Consider the following 6,712-nt stretch of genomic DNA (forward strand, 5'->3'; position numbering starts at 1 on the left):
TGCTTTGGGGCAGGGACCATGCATATCATGGGAATATTTCACAGTTTCTGCTCTGTTATCAGTGTATGACACCAAAACACCCACCTGATGACATCCTTTCTAGAGCAAAGGCAGCAATTTGCAGAATTCTGCTTCTTAGGGGAAGTGAGAAATTGCTGAGCTGACACCAAGTCCTGCAGTGTCCCTGTCACCTGCAGAGCCACCGCATCCTCGCCACGGTAGCGGGCATTGTGACAAAGGTTCTATGTCAGCTGGGTGTGGCAGCCAGGCGCCCCCTAGGGGATGGGGAGCCTGTCAGCCCCGGGCCTGTCACTGCCTGGTGGCCCTGCTGCCACCAGCCAGGCCTCTGAAAACTTGTCAAACCATGCCCAGACTTGGGGCCAGTTTGGCCCAAGGTCTGCAAGAGACAAGTCGGGAAGAAAGATAGGGGACAGAGGGAGAAAGCGAAGGGAGCAGGAGAAAGGGAAGGAAGAATAAAAAGTAGTGTTGGGCTGCAGGAGTGAGATGGAGGAATTGCAAGAAAAGAGGCAGGAAGCAGGAGAGTGAGAGAAAAGGAAAGAAGAGACATGCAGCCAGACGAGGGGTTAGTGAGAGAGGATGGGACAGAGAACAGGATGAGAAGGACATAAGGCAAGGCTAGGACAGGCAAGGACAGGCAAGGCAAGGCTAGGCTGCAGGACATGTTTTTGCTTTATACTTCCTAGCACATTCGTCTTCAGACTAGGAGGAAAGCCATAAGACCCTATGGATTAGGCCCAAGCAAAAACCCCAGCTACTTGAGACACTTAGACTAAGCCTAAAATACCAAGATCTCTCCATAAGGATGGTTTTTATACTGTACTTCCACAATCTGCTGGCAGTACAAAAAAATAAGCTGCAGATCTCCTTAGGCTGAGTTATGGTGCTTTGGGGCAGGGACCATGCATATCATGGGAATATTTCACAGTTTCTGCTCTGTTTTCAGTGTATGACACCAAAACACCCACCTGATGACATCCTTTCTAGAGCAAAGGCAGCAATTTGCAGAATTCTGCTTCTTAGGGGAAGTGAGAAATAGCTGAGCTGACACCAAGTCCTGCAGTGTCCCTGTCACCTGCAGAGCCACCGCATCCTCGCCACGGTAGCGGGCATTGTGACAAAGGTTCTATGTCAGCTGGGTGTGGCAGCCAGGCGCCCCCTAGGGGATGGGGAGCCTGTCAGCCCCGGGCCTGTCACTGCCTGGTGTCCGTGCTGCCACCAGCCAGGCCTCTGAAAACTTGTCAAACCATGCCCAGACTTGGGGCCAGTTTGGCCCAAGGTCTGCAAGAGACAAGTCGGGAAGAAAGATAGGGGACAGAGGGAGAAAGCGAAGGGAGCAGGAGAAAGGGAAGGAAGAATAAAAAGTAGTGTTGGGCTGCAGGAGTGAGATGGAGGAATTGCAAGAAAAGAGGCAGGAAGCAGGAGAGTGAGAGAAAAGGAAAGAAGAGACATGCAGCCAGACGAGGGGTTAGTGAGAGAGGATGGGACAGAGAACAGGATGAGAAGGACATAAGGCAAGGCTAGGACAGGCAAGGACAGGCAAGGCAAGGCTAGGCTGCAGGACATGTTTTTGCTTTATAGTTTCTAGCACATTCGTCTTCAGACTAGGAGGAAAGCCATAAGACCGTATGGATCAGGCCCAAGCAAAAACCCCAGCTACTTGAGACACTTAGACTAAGCCTAAAATACCAAGATCTCTCCATAAGGATGGTTTTTATACTGTACTTCCACAATCTGCTGGCAGTACAAAAAAATAAGCTGCAGATCTCCTTAGGCTGAGTCATGGTGCTTTGGGGCAGGGACCATGCATATCATGGGAATATTTCACAGTTTCTGCTTTGTTTTCAGTGTATGACACCAAAACACCCACCTGATGACATCCTTTCTAGAGCAAAGGCAGCAATTTGCAGAATTCCGCTTCTTAGGGGAAGTGAGAAATTGCTGAGCTGACACCAAGTCCTGCAGTGTCCCTGTCACCTGCAGAGCCACCGCATCCTCGCCACGGTAGCGGGCATTGTGACAAAGGTTCTATGTCAGCTGGGTGTGGCAGCCAGGCGCCCCCTAGGGGATGGGGAGCCTGTCAGCCCCGGGCCTGTCACTGCCTGCTGGCCCTGCTGCCACCAGCCAGGCCTCTGAAAACTTGTCAAACCATGCCCAGACTTGGGGCCAGTTTGGCCCAAAGTCTCCAAGAGACAAGTCGGGAAGAAAGATACGGGACAGAGGGAGAAAGCGAAGGGAGCAGGAGAAAGGGAAGGAAGAATAAAAAGTAGTGTTGGGCTGCAGGAGTGAGATGGAGGAATTGCAGGAAAAGAGGCAGGAAGCAGGAGAGTGAGAGAAAAGGAAAGAAGAGTCATGCAGCCAGACGAGGGTTTAGTGAGAGAGGATGGGACAGAGAACAGGATGAGAAGGACATAAGGCAAGGCTAGGACAGGCAAGGACAGGCAAGGCAAGGCTAGGCTGCAGGATATGTTTTTGCTTTATAGTTTCTAGCACATTCGTCTTCAGACTAGGAGGAAAGCCATAAGACCGTATGGATTAGGCCCAAGAAAAACCCCAGCTACTTGAGACACTTAGACTAAGCCTAAAATACCAAGATCTCTCCATAAGGATGGTTTTTATACTGTACTTCCACAATCTGCTGGCAGTACAAAAAAATAAGCTGCAGATCTCCTTAGGCTGAGTCATGGTGCTTTGGGGCAGGGACCATGCATATCATGGGAATATTTCACAGTTTCTGCTCTGTTTTCAGTGTATGACACCAAAACACCCACCTGATGACATCCTTTCAAGAGCAAAGGCAGCAATTTGCAGAATTCCGCTTCTTAGGGGAAGTGAGAAATTGCTGAGCTGACACCAAGTCCTGCAGTGTCCCTGTCACCTGCAGAGCCACCGCATCCTCGCCACGGTAGCGGGCATTGTGACAAAGGTTCTATGTCAGCTGGGTGTGGCAGCCAGGCGCCCCCTAGGGGATGGGGAGCCTATCAGCCCCGGGCCTGTCACTGCCTGGTGTCCCTGCTGCCAGCAGCCAGGCCTCTGAAATGTTGTCAAACCATGCCCAGACTTGGGGCCAGTTTGGCCCAAGGTCTGCAAGAGACAAGTCGGGAAGAAAGATGTGGGACAGAGGGAGAAAGCGAAGGGAGCAGGAGAAAGGGAAGGAAGAATAAAAAGTAGTGTTGGGCTGCAGGAGTGAGATGGAGGAATTGCAAGAAAAGAGGCAGGAAGCAGGAGAGTGAGAGAAAAGGAAAGAAGAGACATGCAGCCAGACGAGGGGTTAGTGAGAGAGGATGGGACAGAGAACAGGATGAGAAGGACATAAGGCAAGGCTAGGACAGGCAAGGACAGGCAAGGCAAGGCTGGGCTGCAGGACATGTTTTTGCTTTATAGTTTCTAGCACATTCGTTTTCAGACTAGGAGGAAAGCCATAAGACCCTATGGATTAGGCCCAAGGAAAAACCCCAGCTACTTGAGACACTTAGACTAAGCCTAAAATACCAAGATCTCTCCATAAGGATGGTTTTTATACTGTACTTCCACAATCTGCTGGCAGTACAAAAAAATAAGCTGCAGATCTCCTTAGGCTGAGTTATGGTGCTTTGGGGCAGGGACCATGCATATCATGGGAATATTTCACAGTTTCTGCTCTGTTATCAGTGTATGACACCAAAACACCCACCTGATGACATCCTTTCTAGAGCAAAGGCAGCAATTTGCAGAATTCTGCTTCTTAGGGGAAGTGAGAAATTGCTGAGCTGACACCAAGTCCTGCAGTGTCCCTGTCACCTGCAGAGCCACCGCATCCTCGCCACGGTAGCGGGCATTGTGACAAAGGTTCTATGTCAGCTGGGTGTGGCAGCCAGGCGCCCCCTAGGGGATGGGGAGCCTGTCAGCCCCGGGCCTGTCACTGCCTGGTGTCCGTGCTGCCACCAGCCAGGCCTCTGAAAACTTGTCAAACCATGCCCAGACTTGGGGCCAGTTTGGCCCAAGGTCTGCAAGAGACAAGTCGGGAAGAAAGATGTGGGACAGAGGGAGAAAGCGAAGGGAGCAGGAGAAAGGGAAGGAAGAATAAAAAGTAGTGTTGGGCTGCAGGAGTGAGATGGAGGAATTGCAAGAAAAGAGGCAGGAAGCAGGAGAGTGAGAGAAAAGGAAAGAAGAGACATGCAGCCAGACGAGGGGTTAGTGAGAGAGGATGGGACAGAGAACAGGATGAGAAGGACATAAGGCAAGGCTAGGACAGGCAAGGACAGGCAAGGCAAGGCTGGGCTGCAGGACATGTTTTTGCTTTATAGTTTCTAGCACATTCGTTTTCAGACTAGGAGGAAAGCCATAAGACCCTATGGATTAGGCCCAAGCAAAAACCCCAGCTACTTGAGACACTTAGACTAAGCCTAAAATACCAAGATCTCTCCATAAGGATGGTTTTTATACTGTACTTCCACAATCTGCTGGCAGTACAAAAAAATAAGCTGCAGATCTCCTTAGGCTGAGTTATGGTGCTTTGGGGCAGGGACCATGCATATCATGGGAATATTTCACAGTTTCTGCTCTGTTATCAGTGTATGACACCAAAACACCCACCTGATGACATCCTTTCTAGAGCAAAGGCAGCAATTTGCAGAATTCTGCTTCTTAGGGGAAGTGAGAAATTGCTGAGCTGACACCAAGTCCTGCAGTGCCCCTGTCACCTGCAGAGCCACCGCATCCTCGCCACGGTAGCGGGCATTGTGACAAAGGTTCTATGTCAGCTGGGTGTGGCAGCCAGGCGCCCCCTAGGGGATGGGGAGCCTGTCAGCCCCGGGCCTGTCACTGCCTGGTGTCCGTGCTGCCACCAGCCAGGCCTCTGAAAACTTGTCAAACCATGCCCAGACTTGGGGCCAGTTTGGCCCAAGGTCTGCAAGAGACAAGTCGGGAAGAAAGATAGGGGACAGAGGGAGAAAGCGAAGGGAGCAGGAGAAAGGGAAGGAAGAATAAAAAGTAGTGTTGGGCTGCAGGAGTGAGATGGAGGAATTGCAAGAAAAGAGGCAGGAAGCAGGAGAGTGAGAGAAAAGGAAAGAAGAGACATGCAGCCAGACGAGGGGTTAGTGAGAGAGGATGGGACAGAGAACAGGATGAGAAGGACATAAGGCAAGGCTAGGACAGGCAAGGACAGGCAAGGCAAGGCTAGGCTGCAGGACATGTTTTTGCTTTATAGTTTCTAGCACATTCGTCTTCAGACTAGGAGGAAAGCCATAAGACCGTATGGATCAGGCCCAAGCAAAAACCCCAGCTACTTGAGACACTTAGACTAAGCCTAAAATACCAAGATCTCTCCATAAGGATGGTTTTTATACTGTACTTCCACAATCTGCTGGCAGTACAAAAAAATAAGCTGCAGATCTCCTTAGGCTGAGTCATGGTGCTTTGGGGCAGGGACCATGCATATCATGGGAATATTTCACAGTTTCTGCTTTGTTTTCAGTGTATGACACCAAAACACCCACCTGATGACATCCTTTCTAGAGCAAAGGCAGCAATTTGCAGAATTCTGCTTCTTAGGGGAAGTGAGAAATTGCTGAGCTGACACCAAGTCCTGCAGTGTCCCTGTCACCTGCAGAGCCACCGCATCCTCGCCACGGTAGCGGGCATTGTGACAAAGGTTCTATGTCAGCTGGGTGTGGCAGCCAGGCGCCCCCTAGGGGATGGGGAGCCTGTCAGCCCCGGGCCTGTCACTGCCTGCTGGCCCTGCTGCCACCAGCCAGGCCTCTGAAAACTTGTCAAACCATGCCCAGACTTGGGGCCAGTTTGGCCCAAAGTCTCCAAGAGACAAGTCAGGAAGAAAGATATGGGACAGAGGGAGAAAGCGAAGGGAGCAGGAGAAAGGGAAGGAAGAATAAAAAGTAGTGTTGGGCTGCAGGAGTGAGATGGAGGAATTGCAGGAAAAGAGGCAGGAAGCAGGAGAGTGAGAGAAAAGGAAAGAAGAGTCATGCAGCCAGACGAGGGTTTAGTGAGAGAGGATGGGACAGAGAACAGGATGAGGAGGACATAAGGCAAGGCTAGGACAGGCAAGGACAGGCAAGGCAAGGCTAGGCTGCAGGACATGTTTTTGCTTTATAGTTTCTAGCACATTCGTCTTCAGACTAGGAGGAAAGCCATAAGACCGTATGGATTAGGCCCAAGCAAAAACCCCAGCTACTTGAGACACTTAGACTAAGCCTAAAATACCAAGATCTCTCCATAAGGATGGTTTTTATACTGTACTTCCACAATCTGCTGGCAGTACAAAAAAATAAGCTGCAGATCTCCTTAGGCTGTGTCATGGTGCTTTGGGGCAGGGACCATGCATATCATGGGAATATTTCACAGTTTCTGCTCTGTTTTCAGTGTATCACACCAAAACACCCACCTGATGACATCCTTTCAAGAGCAAAGGCAGCAATTTGCACAATTCCGCTTCTTAGGGGAAGTGAGAAATTGCTGAGCTGACACCAAGTCCTGCAGTGTCCCTGTCACCTGCAGAGCCACCGCATCCTCGGCACGGTAGCGGGCATTGTGACAAAGGTTCTATGTCAGCTGGGTGTGGCAGCCAGGCGCCCCCTAGGGGATGGGGAGCCTGTCAGCCCCGGGCCTGTCACTGCCTGCTGGCCCTGCTGCCACCAGCCAGGCCTCTGAAAACTTGTCAAACCATGCCCAGACTTGGGGCCAGTTTGGCCCAAAGTCT

The sequence above is a fragment of the Columba livia genome, unplaced genomic scaffold (genome assembly GCF_036013475.1).
Source record: "Columba livia isolate bColLiv1 breed racing homer unplaced genomic scaffold, bColLiv1.pat.W.v2 Scaffold_103, whole genome shotgun sequence".
In the NCBI taxonomy this organism is placed as follows: domain Eukaryota; kingdom Metazoa; phylum Chordata; class Aves; order Columbiformes; family Columbidae; genus Columba; species Columba livia.